The sequence below is a fragment of the Sphaerodactylus townsendi genome, linkage group LG07 (genome assembly GCF_021028975.2).
Source record: "Sphaerodactylus townsendi isolate TG3544 linkage group LG07, MPM_Stown_v2.3, whole genome shotgun sequence".
NCBI classification, from domain to species: domain Eukaryota; kingdom Metazoa; phylum Chordata; class Lepidosauria; order Squamata; family Sphaerodactylidae; genus Sphaerodactylus; species Sphaerodactylus townsendi.
The window spans coordinates 97,340,238-97,355,390 of record NC_059431.1 but is presented as its reverse complement, the minus strand read 5'-3'; the positions used below and the strand labels follow the sequence as shown (position 1 = coordinate 97,355,390).

The following is a 15,153-nucleotide window of genomic DNA, read 5'->3' as shown; positions in this document are numbered from 1 at the left end:
ATGGCGTTGCTGTTAAGTCACTTGAAAGAACATCAAGGAAGATACTGCAGAGAAAAGCAATGGCAAACAACATCAGCTTCTTGTTTCCTTGAAAGTCACTTGCTGGGGTCATCATAAGATAGCTGCAACCTGATGGCACTTTACATGCACAGCTGCATCCCCATCCATCATTATTTTCTTACCACAGTGCTGCCCCTCTAGCTTGTCAAAACCCCTAGGTTTGACGCATGCTGACCTTTAGCATACACATTTGGCTTTTTCGATTTGAACAGGATTGTGCAATGTTGCAAGCTGGGAAAACTTGAATGATGCTCCAAAAGCGTGCAGATTTGGAATATAAATGGGATTGAAATTGTTTCCTGAATGACACAGGAAAGTACATTATTGGAAACTAAAGCTTCAGATCTGGAAGAAGACATGATGACTTCTGAAGCAGCCCAAATTTTTTTTAGTGGTGGAACAGTGGAGTATACTGGGGACAGCATAAATCAATAGGAAATAGTCAAAACAGAAGGAAGTTAAATACAAGCTTTAATTGGTGAAAAATTTAAGCTATTATTGGTTCTAGTGTGTTACTGCAAAGGGGAATTAAAAAATTACTTGTTATATGTGGCCTGCCAACAGCTTTTATTACATTGTAAGCTGTCTTGTCCTTCAGTAGCTCAGATCTGAAACCTGTAGTATTTTTTTCTACTATGAAAATATTTACTTTTTTTTTATTTCAGGGCAAGCAAAAAGTTTTATTATATTGGCCGTAGGCCTTCACAATCTTCCCTTATACAGAACAATACAATCCCATAAATAGGGGAAATAGGGAAAACAGGGGAAACAACAACGACAAATGCACCCTAATAGCTAAAATCCTGTACAAACGTTAACAACTAATTGAGCTAAATGTACCTAAGATAAATTTAAAGCAATGATAAGAAAACCACAACAGTAAAATGATATAACATGCAGGTCACTTCGCAATATTTAACCTAATTTTCCTTGCAGCAAGTGCAAATAGCGCTACTCCATTAGATCCATACGGATCAATGTCCTACAATAAATAAATCAAATTTCCAGCGTTCACAGTGATAAGTTTAGTTCTTCATTCTTCATAAAGAGGGCACTCCAAGATATAGCATAAAATGTCCTCAATTGCCTCATTATCACCCGTATACTTTCAATTGTATGCTGGGGAAAGACTGAACTGTGCACTACATATTGTCGTTTGTATTTTCTAATTTGATTTCTAGGCTGCACTTCTCCTTGGCGGGTTCAGGGTAGCTTACAGCAGTAGGTTGAACAGATTGAAATTGCAGCCCATGCCTTATAAAACTGACAGTGAAGGGGAGCTCACTGTAAAACTCATGTGTACCTGATGAAAAAGAATGACATGAAGGAAAAAACCTGAAGAAGGGGAAAAAAGGAAGGGAAAGGAGAAGAGGAAAGGAAGAAGACAAAGAAGAAGAGTTTAGAATTATACCCCACTTATTACAAGACTCAAGATGGCTTACAAACCCCTTTCCCTTTCTCTCCATGACAGACCCCTTCTGAGGTAGGTGGGGCTGAAAGAGTTCTGAGAGAACTGTGATTAGCCCAAGGTCACCCTGCAGGCTTCATGTGAATGGGCACCAAAACAAAACCGGTCCACCAAATAAGAGTCCGCCACTCAGGTGCAGGAGTGGGGAATCAAACCCAGTTCTCCAGACTGGAGGGAAAGGAGGCCAGCAATGGTGGAATGCTGTAGGCCTGGCAGAACAACTACGTCTTATAGCCTGTGGAACTATGATAGGCCCCACGTGGCCTGCGTCGCATTCAACAGAGCGTTCCACCTGCACACTTCAATTAATTGGGAAAACTATAAATCACGAGGATCTGTGTCACCCAGGTTCAAATCCTCACTCAGTCATGGAGGCAAGTTGGGTGACCTAAACCTACTTTACAGGGGTATTGTGATGATGGAATGGAAGACAGAACAGTGACAGAGACCGCTTTAGAGTTCCCATTAGGGATCAGAATCAGCCAAGAGCCAATATTTAAAAAAGAGCTTCCAGGCTCAGACCCCCCCCCCCCCCCCATCTATTATTTATTTTGTACACTGCAAGTGAACAAAACTTTTATTTCTCTCATTTTAACCATCCTCCTAGTGACACTCGTGTGGGTTTGACGGGTGTTACCCGAGCAGGATAACATTTAGCGCGTTTATTGCACATTGCAAGTCTTGAAAGCTTTGGCGAGCTTTCATCTTGGCCGTTCTTCCAACAACCACCCCGTGAGGTCGGCCAGTGCTATGACAAATTGAAGACTGGGGCAATAACGACCCGCGCTTATATTGCAGACTTGCAATTAATCGAACCCTGGGCGTCTCTCATTTTAGCAACCCCCCTCCCCCTAATTGCGGAGCCGGAGCGAGCGTCTTGCAGCCGCGTCGAGCGGGAAGCGTCGTTCTGCCCAGCGATCGGACCGCGGGGGGTGGTTTGCAGGCTCTTTGGAAACCCCTTCCCAGCTCACCGCCTGCAGGGGCGAGGAGAAGCTTGGAAAGGCAGGGCAAGGCAGCGCCTCGGCGTGGAGCTCCGCCTCCAGGACGCCGGGCTGCTCCGGTGGGTGGGGGGCGTTGGAGCCGGTGCAAAGCGGCGGGGGTGGGGGGCATTTGGAGCAACTGCCCCTTGCAAGGCGGGGGGGGGGGGGCGAGCCAACACGGAAGCTGTAGCTCCAGCCCCCGCCGGAGGAGAAGCGGGACCCTCCCCCGAAGCCGATCTCTTTGCAAGGGAAACGGGCGAAGTCCCCCGAAGAAGCGCAAAAAGAGAGCGCGCGCTCTGCCTCTTCCCCCCAGCCCCGGAGCTTTTGCAGAAACGGGGAGGGCAAACCGAGCTTTTTTTGCAGCTTCTCCAGCTGGAAGGCACCTCCTGGAGCGGAGGAGGAGGAGGAGAGGAGGAGGAGGAAGAAGAGCCCCCGGAGGGGAAAAGGCTGGGCAGGACAAGAAGAGCCGCCCGGAACCGGGGGGTGAATCTCCCCGAGGTCCGCCCGGGGTCCCCAGACAACAGGCTGGCTGGCATGCGCCCGCCCGGAGGCGTCCCTTTGGCCGGGCTGCGCGCAAGATCCCACGGCGGGGAGGTGGATCCCTCGCCGGGGATCCCATAAGGTGGCACGCTTGTTCGGAGGGCTTCTTCGCACTGTTTTCGGCTCCTCCTCTCCTGGGAGATTCAGCGCCAGGCACCGGCCAGGTTGGTACTTTCCTGGGCAGAGTTGGGTTGGCTGCCTCCAGATCCCCCCTCCGCTGCGACCCCCGATTAGGGGAACTGTGTCAGTAGGACTTGGGCCCATCGCGGCGAGCCAGCCCCTTCCTTCTGCAGAGACCCCCCCACCCGCACGTCGTGTGTCAGATGGCTGGTATAAAAGGGGAGTGGGGAGGAGAGGCGTAATTGCAAAATCAGGTCATGCTTTCAAACTGCTGCACAGCTGGGCTTGGTGGCTCTTCCACGCAGCACAGGGAGGGAGACCTTTGGGGGGGGGCTTTTTATTACTGGGGACGTTTCTGTGGCTTTGCCTGCCCCCCTCGTTTGGAAGGGGGCATCCGTTGACCCCGTGGCTTGCAGGGTTTGTTTGTTTGTTTCCTGGAAGGAAACGCGGTAAAGTGGTGGTGGCAATTATTACATCTTCTAGGAAAAAGAAATATTGATCGGTCTTGGTGATCAAGTGGAGAAGGGCAGGCTTGCTCCCGAAGAGACTGGGGGTGCAATTAGAAGCAGATATTTGCCCTTTGGACATCTGGGCCTGGGGGAGCTTGAGGGCGGCTGATCTCTGGCACTCTCGTTCCTCTTGAAACATAAGGGTCTGCACTTTAAAAATTATTTCCCAAACTCCCTTGAGGCAGAAAACAATTTGCATAGACATGTGCTCGCTCTCTCCTCTGCATTCAAATGGATACAAGTTGTATGCCTGAAGAACAGGCACACCCCCCCCCCCCCATAATAGCACAATTGTAATTTTTCCTTGGGGGATCATGTCACAGCTGACTTATGGCCACCTGCAACCGGGTAGGAATGTCAAAGGCATGAAATATTCAGAGGTGGTTTGCCATTGCCTGTCTCCTCATAACAACCCTGGACTTCCTTGATGGTCTCCCATCCTAATACTGACCAGGATTGACCCTGCTGAACTTCCGAGATCCACCAGATTGAGCTAGCCTGGCCCACCCAGGTTGGGGCACCCCCCCCCCCCCCCCATGCTGCTCCCTTTTGATAAGGAGGGAGAGAAAGTGAATGGGTGTAGGAAACCCAGGCAGCACAATCCGGACCTTAAGCCCATGGGGGCCTCAAGAAAGCCTGAAACTTTTTAGGATTGTGCAGAGGGTTCCTTAAAACTGCTGGGACCTCACCGGGAATTCCCCCTTTCCTGGCATTTCTGCCACCCCCTGCTTGAAGGGGGAAAAAATACAACCAAACCTCAGAGTCACTAGTCAAAACATGAAATTCAGCAGCAGCTTCTCTTAAATCACAGCTGAATCAATTACCTTGCCAGGATGGTAGTAAGATTTTGTCTCCCCACCCTGTCTCAATTAATGTGGGTTCTGGCTGCAACCTAATTAAATGCCCTGGAGCCATTGACTGCATGTGTGTGTGGGGGGGGGGGACTTTCCCCATAGATACGGACACATGAAAGGATTCAAGGAGGCTTTGGCTGGCTACTGTTCTTTGGATGCACTAGATAAGAGGACTCGTGTAGGACTCGGTTAGGGGAGATCCTGCCAGGTGGGAATGCATGAAATAAAGCCCTTTCCTGCCAGCCGACTCGCTGCACAGCCCCCTTTGTCTGGCCTCTGATGCACAGTGCATTAGTGTGGGACCTGCACATTGCAAGGAGTCAGCTGCCCTTTGCCAGGAGACCTTTGTTGGGTTCCAGATTTCAAAAGGGCTTCCCTTTTTCTAGTACTGAAACTCAGAGGGCCTGTTGCTGTCAGCTGCCAGGATGGGAGACCCTCTCTCTGGGCCCCCCATGGGAAACGCTGGGGAAGGAAGAATAGAGCAACCGAGTGAGGAGATGGATGGTTGTTTGAATCAGTGGTAGACCGTGGATCGCCTCTTGTGGTGTGGCCGCATCTTTCACTTTCAGCCCCGGCAGAACAGGTTTCAGTGTGTTTCCCCAAACCTGTTTGACCAGAGACAGGCGTTTGGACAAAAGAGTGTATGTGTGTACTCAAGGAGAAGGGATGCTTCTTCCAAACGATTTGATTTCCAGCTTGCTCGTTTGCATGATGTATATAGTTGGCAAGACGCTTTCCCAGCATGCCTGCGGGGTTGTATGAACCGAGATTCCAGCCCAGATAGCACTAGCCCTCTCCTCTGCTGCGAATTGCCCTCCACATGTGGAATCACGCAGTGGAATCCCCCCCCCCCCCCCCATCTTCGGGTCTGGACTGAGGGCCCCTGGCATACTGCCTCTCAATAGGGTACAATTACAAAATTTATAGAGGTGGGATGAATGTCAAAACTCATCTCCTTCAGCTCACTACAATTTCTGTCCCTGAGATGGATTTCATCCCTGACTCTTATTAAAAACTCTCTGCAGAAGCTGATTCTTCTTCTGCGGCTTGTTGAATTTCCCAGTGGTTTCCCAGCTAGGTAGGCATTTAAACTTGGATTTGGTTCTGTTTGTCTGCAACTTGTGAGCGTGTTGCTGCTTGTTCCTCCCTCAGTGGGCCTGGGAGGCCGTTGTTCTCCTTTCTGGCAGGTCTTTAGAGACTTGAAAGCGGGTGGGGTGTACCCTCTGCCCCATTACTCTTTCACCTTTTCCGTGTCTCTTCTCCATCTCTGCCCCCCACCCTTTCAACTGGATTAATTCCACGTGTTTGTATTTTAGGAGATCCAGTGTGGTGTAATGGTTAGCGTGTCAGACTAGGATCTTGGAGACCCAGGTTTGAGTTCCCACTCTGCCATATTGGGTGACCTGGGGCCAGTCACACAATCTAATTGACCTTATAGGGTTGTTGTGTGAATAAAAATGAAGAAGAAGAGTTTGGATTTATATCCCCCCTTTCTCTCCTGCAGGAGACTCAAAGGGGCTTACAATCTCCTTGCCCTTCCCCCCTCACAACAAACACCCTGTGAGGTAGGTGGGGCTGAGAGAGCTCCGAGAAGCTGTGACTAGCCCAAGGTCACCCAGCTGGCGTGTGTGGGAGTGCACAGGCTAATCTGAATTCCCCAGATAAGCCTCCACAGCTCAGGTGGCAGAGCAGAGAATCAAACCCGGTTCCTCCAGATTAGATACATGAGCTCTTAACCTCCTACACCACTGCTGCTGAGGAGCAAAGAACAATGTAAATTGCTTTGCGTCTCTATTGGGGAGAAAGGTGGGGTATAAACAAATAAGGATAAAAGTGTCTGAATCCATCCACACGTTCTGAACGCTGCTTCACTCTGATTAACTCTTACCAGACCCAAACACAATCGCAATACATATGGTGGCCATACTGTGTGAAAGGACAAGATGTATATTTTTCAGTGTTAGCATGCATGGTCAGAAACTCAAGAATTTGAGGGTATGGGTATCAAGCCTGGGAAATGTTAAGTACTGCTGTATCCGTCCAAAATGGCAACTGCATGTATTGGAAAATCATAACTTCGGAACAGAGTTGGGGGCACTTAAGGGCATTCTACCAAACATGCCGCCTTGTTGAAATTAATAGGAACTGTGGAAGAGCACAGCCATGCTCGTGTGCTCCTCTCGCTCATCTTTCTGGAACTTGTCCTCAGTGAGCTTCCTCAGTGTGGGATCGCGCCACATGGCTGTGGTGTGCTCTGCTGCCTTCAACAGCACCCAAATACTACTGTTTCATGGCTGAGCCGCTTCTGCTGTACATTTCGCTTCAACTGAGACCCAACCTTACTGCCACGCTGGAACCATCTTGAGGCTTTCCGTACCTCATTTTTTCCTTTATGTGTGTATGTTTTGTTTGTTTGTTTGTGATAGAAGAAGAAGGAGAAGAGTTTGGATTTATATCCCCCCTTTCTCTCCTGCAAGAGACTCAAAGGGGCTCACAATCTCCTGGCCCTTCCCCCCTCACAACAAACACCCTGTGAGGTAGGTGGGGCTGAGAGAGCTCCGAGAAGCTGTGACTAGCCCAAGGTCACCCAGCTGGCATGTGTGGGAGTGCACAGGCGAATCTGAATTCCCCAGATAAGCCTCCATAGCTCAGGCAGCAGAGCTGGGAATCAAACCCAGTTCCTCCAGATTAGATACACGAGCTCTTAACCTCCTACGCCACATGTGGCTTTGTATTTCTTGCCCCCCCTCCCTTTTTTTGGGTAACTCCTGTATTTCCTTCATGATTGCTAAGGACTGAGTTGGGGTGTGTGTGTGTGTTTTACCATTTCTTTACATAGGTTTTTCCTTCTTTTCTTTTGTGGAATTTCAATAGATGGTTCAGTGAGTAATCTAAGGCTATTGTACTTTGGTCACATCATGAGACACACTGAAAAAAGACAATAATGTTAGCAAAAATTGAAGTCAGCAGGAAAAGAGAGAAAAGACCCAACAAGAGGTAGATTGACTCAGTCCAGGAAACCACAGACATCAGTTTGCAAGACCTGAACAAGGCCGTTAATGATAGGACGTTAATTCCTAGAGTTACCATAAGTCAGATGCAGCTTGATCACACATAGTTCAGGTATGGCGAAGTGAAGAATTTAAGGGGAGGGGACACAGTGACAGAGCATCAACAGGACCCTCACTAAATATGGGAAGGTCACTAAATATCACCATTTGAAAACTGAGAATCAGCGACTGCGGCACAAACCAGCTGAGGTCGTCCCAGGGGTTATTGGCTCCCTGGGTGCCAACCCGAAAACAATAGGGCGGCGCTTAAAAATCTTCAAATCAACAAAACCAATATCTGCCAGATTCAGAAGGCAGCCCTGCTGGGATCCACACAACTACTATGCTGATACATTACAACATCCTAGGCCTTTGGGTGAGGCTCGAATTGTAATTAAAGTCAAACAGCCAGCTAAAGAACTGGCAGCTGTGTGATTAAATAAAATGCAGAAGATCTTCTAGACTCGATCCCTGGCATTTTCAGTGAAAAGGATCAGGTTGCAGGTAATGTGAATGTTCTCCACCCGATAAGAGCTACTGCCAGTCAACGTGGACAGTACTGACCTTGACAAACCAGTGGGTTGACTCGCTGAAAGACTGCTTTTTGTGAATATTCATTTGTTTCATTTTATAGGCTTCAGATGAGTCTTACTGGATCTGACCGAAGGTCTACTGTCTATTTCAGGGGTCAGCAACCTTTACCACCCAAAGAGCCATTTGGACCGTTTTCCACATCCCCTCCACTCACCTTTCCTTCCAGCGCTGGGAGGTGGAGGTGCCGGGCGGGGAAACCCCCTCTGTCGACGGAGCAGGCAGGGGGATGGCGTCTGCGGCCTGTCCAGTGCCGCCGTCTCTCGTGCTGTGGGAGGCAGCGGTGCCGGGCAGGGAAACTCCCTCTGCCCGACGGAGCAGGCAGGTGCCTGCTGCGTGGGGCAGAGGGGGGATGGCAGCCATGGCCTGCCTTGTGCTGCCACCTCTCGTCCTGTGGGAGGCGGCGGCAGCGCCAGGCAGGGAAACCCCCTCTGCCCAAAGGAGCAGGCAGTTGCCTGCTCTGTGAGCCAGAGGGGGGATGGCGGTTGTGGGGATAGCAGGGGGGTGGCGGCTGCTCTGGAGGGACATGCCCACGCTACCCTCCTACCTCTTGGGGTTGGAGGGTAGCGTGGGTGTGTGCTTACAGCCCTGCAGAGTAGCTCTGGAAGGAGAAGTGAGTGGAGGGGCCGCAAAATGTGGTGCCCTCATACACGAAGCCGCCTCTGGTTTGGCCCCTCGACTCACCTTTCCTTCCAGCGTTGCTCTGGAGGGCTGGAGGGACACACCCACAGTACCCTCCAACCTCCAGGCCATGTGGAGCCGCAGTATAAGGTTGAAAGAGCTGCATGCTCTAGTATATAACCATTGGTTATATACTAGAGTATATGTTGTAGATAATTTGAGATAAATAATATGAAGCTTCCCAGAAACTTGCAGGGTTTCTTATTTGTTGTGGACCTCTTCCTTGTGTCATCTAGCAGTTTTCATCCTGTGGGTCAGGATCTGAAAGTGGGTCATGACTGGTTGTTGTGGGTTTTCCGGGCTGTGTGGCGGTGGTTTGGTAAATTTTGTTCCTAATGTTTCGGCTGCATCTGTGGCTGGCATCTTCAGAGGTGTATCTCAGAGAAAAGTGTGCTACACACTGTGTCCAGGCGAAATGTTAGGAACAAGATCTACCAGACCACAGCCACACAGCCCGGAAAGCCCACAACAACCAGTTGAGTCCGGCTGTGAAAGCCTTCAACAATACATTGGTCATGATTCTCTTTCAGGTGGTTTGCGATGTCCAAACTGCTGGGCTGGGAAAGGGGTCCTTGAAGACGGTCCGAAAGCTGGAGCTGGTGCAAAATGCACAGCTAGGCTACTGATGGGTCATATAATGCCTGCCTTGAAAGAACTGCGCTGGCTCCCCATTCGCTATCGGGCTCAATTCAAGGTACTCACAATCATATTCAAAGCCCTAAATGGCTTGGGTCCCACCTACCTAAAGGAGTGCCTCCACCCATATGAGTCAGCCCGTGCACTGAGGTCAAGTGGGGAGGCCCGCCTGATGATCCCTTAAGGCGCTCTGGGACTTTGGTGTATGGTGGGGTATAAATAAAATAAATAAATAAAATAAATAAGCGTCACCATAAGTGTGTAGTTAATTGATGGCACAGTACACACAAAACATGTGTGATACTTTATCAGAATATGTCAGCCCATATCCTGTCAGTCAAGTTTGCAGCTTTCCTATAGCCTAGGAAGCCCCTCCTGCTGTGATGGAAACATCTCTTAGAAAGGCTGGTAAGGCCAGAAGAGGGGTTCAGATTTGGCTGAGTGAAGTATCAAGACAGCAGGCACATTAGACACATTGGAAGGAGACAGCCCGGTGCTTTAGTGCACTGCATTGTTTTATGCAACTTCAGCGAACAGTAACAGTTCTACCGAGTCACCCTGGTGATCGTGAATGTAGCACCACAAGTATTCTTCCTGGACCCGGTTCACACGTTCAGTCTGACCATTAGTCTGTGGGTCATAAACTGAACTCAGCACTTGCTCCACTCCCAGGGCCTTCAGGAACTCCTTCCAGAACTTAGACACAAACTGGGAACCCCGATCTACAAAGGTTTTCAATAAACAATAAAACAGACACCCACCCCCAATGGCAAACGACTTTCACGCATTCTGATTGGTGCTGTATGTTAAACAAAAGATAGAACCCTGCCCCTCACCTGTCCGGATTCTGTGCCAAGAAAAGCTGAGTGGCATGACACTACAAACTTGGCCAGTGTACCCAATCCCTCCTTTTTAATGCATGTTTTTAAAAATCTTTTTATTATATTTCATACATTTTATTTATGCTAGATGTGCAAAAGGACAAGCCACACTAAAGCTCTAGCCAGGTCCAAATGCATTTAGCTCCCTCCACCTGCATGTTTTCAGGGAAATCTTACATATCATAAAGGACTAGAAGATTCCCCTTTCGAAAGACAGAGAAAGTTGACTGTCTCAAGAAATCTATGACCCAAACCACACTTTGCACTGAGGAAACCTGATTATTATGAAATGGCATTTTGAGTGGTTTCCAGTGTGTGTGTATGTGAAGTAGGGGGTGGGATTTTTGAGTGGTGCTTTCCAACTTCAAAGGAGAAATTAGATTGTTTGGGTGTAGTTTGTTCTTCACAAACTAGGTGTTGACTCCTAGCAATTATCCTGTTTCACAGATTATATATGCTTCCAATTCAGTTATTTCACTTCTTATTATAATCAGTTAAGCTATAATTTCCTTTGTAATATCCAGTCTTGAAAATAAACCCACAGATTCGGCTAAAGCTGCATGCCAGCTTTTAGTTATGGGGAAAAAGAAAAAAGAACTGATTTACAAGAGCTGTTCTGCCCTCTCTCCCAGAAGTTATTGTGAACCTCTGTAGGCAACCAGGATTAAAAAAACTGTTTCTAAGCCGGTTATAAAACAGTGTATCTTCATTGTTTTGTGAAAACCCATGAAAAGCAGATGTTGAACATGTTGGGGGGATTGTTTTGCATTCTCTAAATTCTTACATTCTGGCTGTCCTTAGGGATCTATGGACTGGCAGACCCCTAGCAGCCAGTTCAGATGTGTGTGGATATCACTTGAATGCCCTTTGCAGAGTGTCATGAAAGTTGTGCCTGTTGTAACAAATCAAAACGGAACCACCACCTTCCTGTGGCTCTCTGTCTTCTTTGTTCTCTCTAAACTCTCTTACTTTTAACTCATTTTGTGATCTGTCCACATATGCCTACCTTCAGACATTCTCTTTCTGAATAGTTTATTACTGACCGGTATATCCTGTGGTCCGTTAAACCAAATATTGCCCATGAGAGAGATATAATGTCAGTCATTAAGTGCTTGTGGTTTCTTCTGATTTTTGGGCTACCAAGAAACAAAAGTGTTGGATTTCCACTCTTTAATTTTTTTATTGTTTTGAATCTCAATCTGTACTGTATTTTACACTTCCTTACTTCTGGTTGAACTAGGAAGATGTTGAAAATTGAGTGGTAGAGTGGTGGACTAGGTCCTGGGAGACCCAGATTTGGATATTTTTACCCTGTCAATGGGGACTCAAAGCAGCTTACAACTCATTCATCCCTCCTCCATTTTACCCTCACAAAAACTCATTTTGCCCTCACAAAAACCATTACAATGGTTTCTGGAGCCACAAGTTCACCTACCGTTTACTGGGAGACCTTGGTCAATTGCTTTGTCTAAGCCTGAAGCTTAACCACCTTGCAGGGTTATTGGAAGGGCAATGTAGAAGAGGGGGAAAGCACTTGGAAGAGAATAAGAAATGCAAGAGATAAACAGTAGAGCTGCATCAGTCTGTACACCCCCTCCCCCCATTACCAATGCACACATTCATAAAATTATGGGACATCTATCCAGATGTGGTCTTGTGCATGATTGAATCTAGATTCTCGATAGTGGGCTTCTAGCAAATCAAGAGTAGGTTTTTGGGGGGGGGTGTCAATGTGCATGGCACATCAGAAGAAGAAGAAGAAGAAGATGATGATGATGATGATGATGATGATGATGATGATGTGTGAATGGAATAAACACAGAGTGCAACATTCAGAACTTTTAAAAAATCAACTTCATTTGGAAAACTTTTACAAGCTCCTTACAGGCAACTGTAGATTGCTGTGGTAGGCTGCATTTCTGACTAGGTGAGGGGCATGTTTTATGCTTGCTGGGTTTCAATACAACCCATTTAGGTGACAGTTTCGTCCCTCCCCTTTCTGCTTGGGCATCAGTCTTGGTGTCTGCTGCACAGTGGTTGAGGCTTTGGCCTACTTCTCACTGAGGTGGCAAACTTACCTCAGTCCTACTTCAGACTCCTTGTCTTTTACTCGGTGCAAAAGAGAGAGAGAGAGAGAGAGAGAGAGAGAGAGAGAGAGAGAGAGAGAGAGAGAATTACAGGGGACCTTAGCCTTCTTTGAGTCCTTTCTCCTGACATCTGGTTTTCTATGGGGAAGGGGTTTTTATTTTTCGGGAGGAGCACTCAGTTGCTTTCTGCTTCATCTGCAATCTGATGTGGTGCAGCCCAGATGCTGCTAGACCACCTTGATGAGAACTAGGATAGGAGGCCTTTATTTGCATGACCCATTCAAAAAATGCTTTAACAATGGCAAGAATCTGAATGACCCCATTAGTTTACATTCCCCCCCCCTCCCAACCTCGCATCTTGGTTTACCCATCTTTGTTCATCATCAGCAGCCTGTCGTGTGACTGGAATGAAGGATGCCCTGCCTCTTCCCTTAGAGAAACAGCATGCTTTTTGCAGTGCTCTTGTGCAGAAGAATAGGGCTTTTGTTTTACACCCTGCCTAGGCAACCTCCCTTTTTCAGTCTAGTCAAGTTGGGTTGGAAGGGGGGGAAGGATTGGTTCCGCCTCCTTATGCTGCAGCCAAAGGAGAGTGGTAGGATATCTCTGGCTTCACGAATGGACTGGGAATTTGCCTCTTTCCTGACTAAGCAAGGAATGACCAAGTGTTGTAGCCGATAGAATGTCTGACTAGGTCTGGGAATAAGAACTGCAGCACACGGGGGCTTTTGTATCCATTCCAGTGAAAATCATAAGTGACATGGCAGACGCCCCAGTATTTTGCCAAAACTCATCGGTTTTACCATAGAGTTTTTGCAAAACGCTAGCACGTCCAGCACATTACTTCTGGTTTTCACCAGAAGTGACATGAGCTTGCTGTCGTAACACTTCCATGCCAGGTGCCCCACCCCCCATTTCCTCCCAGGCTTTGTAAACTGTGGTCTGGCAATCCTGTCTGGGAAACACATAGCTTAAATGTCCACTTCTCCCACAAAGGCTTCCTGGGTGCTCTGCGACTAGTCTTTCTCAGCCTCACCTACCTCACAGGGTTGTTTTTGTGAGGATAAAATAGAGGCAGAGGATATGATGTTGTAAGCAGCTTTGGCTACACGTTGAGAGAAAAGCAAGATACAAGTCTCCATACTGTCCAAGTAGGGTTCACTAAACATATGGTGGCCCTTTCTGGTAGTAACAGCTTCATAGTTGCACTTCAGAAGAGAGATGTGTCATTTAAGGTGTGTGTATAAGATGCCACCAAGTAACAGCTGATTTAAGATTACCCCAGCAAGGGGCTTTCAAAGCAAACAAGAAGCAGAGGTGGTTTGCCATTGCTTTTCTTGGCAGAGTCTTACTTGATGGTCTCCCATCTAAGTGCTGCCCCTACTTAGTTTCTGAGATGTGACAAGATGGAGCTGTATTGTATCACCTTACATCCCCCCCCCCGCCCCCGTTTAAGTTGTGACATCTTTCATTCTTATAACTTTTTTGGGGAGGGGGCACAAGGACCATATCAAAATGTTATAAGGAGGTGGGCTTTACCTTGTCTGCAGACTTTGTGTGTTGGAGATGTTTGTCTGTCAAACCAACAATATCCTTTTTGCAATGGGTAACATTTCCCAAATTGTTTGTGTTCTCATTTAGAGTCCTAGGTTTACTGTAGAGGGTCACAGATACTTGTTTACTTGTATTTCCTTTTTTCTGGTTCCTAAAAGCATATGCCCATGTTCTTCCCTGTTTCAGGGGAGGAGAGATTTCAGCCGATTTTCAATTTCCAGTTACAGCACTCTATCAGTCTTTTTGTGCTTTTCACTTTTGTGTGGCATTTGCACTCAGCCCCAGACCTTTTCTCAGTATCATTCCTGATTGTGGCTGGTCCCCGTGCTTAGAAGATCAGGCTGTTGTGTGACTGTTCCTGTTCTTTGAGATAATATTATAAATCAACAAATCTCCCCACCCCCATCCATATATATGTGTGTATATGTGTGTATATATATAGAGAGAGAGCGGCTGGGCCTGCGTTACATCTTTGAAAACCTGTCGCTATAATTGAGACACTTTTCTGCTACCATAGGTACTGTTTCTGCAGAACATATGAAGCTCCCTTCTGTCGAATCAGGTCATCGGTCCATTCGTGACAGTTTCTCCCTAGCAGTGGAAATCTCTCTTTGCATGCTGTCTCAGAGAATTTTAGTTGCAGGGGGATTGAACCCCCATCCCAAAGCACTGCCACTGAGATGTAACTGTACCAATCTGGAAAACGAAAGTAAGAGATATTTATTGCATCTTTAGCTAGAATAGAGATTAGATCTGCCTTCAACAGAGGCTGACAGGTTGGAAGCAAGAGTAATTTAAAGACTTTTTAGGTTTGACAACTTAATGCAAATTTTGCAAAGCAGATGAATTGCTTATGGGGGTTGTCCTTACTCTCCCCATTCTCTGCAAGGGAATATCAACTGTAGAAATCTTTACAGGAACCCTCCTTGGAGCAGAGAATTAGCAGTCTGAGGCGAGATGTTTCCGTTACAAGCTACAGCAGTCAGAGGTATTATGCCACAGACTAAGTGGGTGGTGGAAAACTTGCTTTTTAAAATCCCATTTAATTGGAGCTGTGTGGAATTGCTGCTCGTAGTTATTTTGGGAAGTTCATTAGGCAAGGTTAATTTTCTATTCGGAAAATGGGACTTCCCAAATCAACTTCA

General features: G+C 47.4%; 1 protein-coding gene across 1 annotated transcript in view; it reads left to right on the top strand.

Annotated features, from left to right (window-relative positions):
* The first annotated feature begins 2,602 nt into the window (after positions 1-2,602).
* The window catches only part of LOC125436252 (ephrin type-B receptor 5), a 194,830-nt gene continuing 182,279 nt past the window's right edge, over positions 2,603-15,153 (top strand). The window contains exon 1 of the mRNA XM_048503107.1: positions 2,603-3,212. The gene's annotated coding sequence lies outside the window, so the exon portion shown is untranslated. The remainder of the gene's footprint in view (positions 3,213-15,153) is intronic.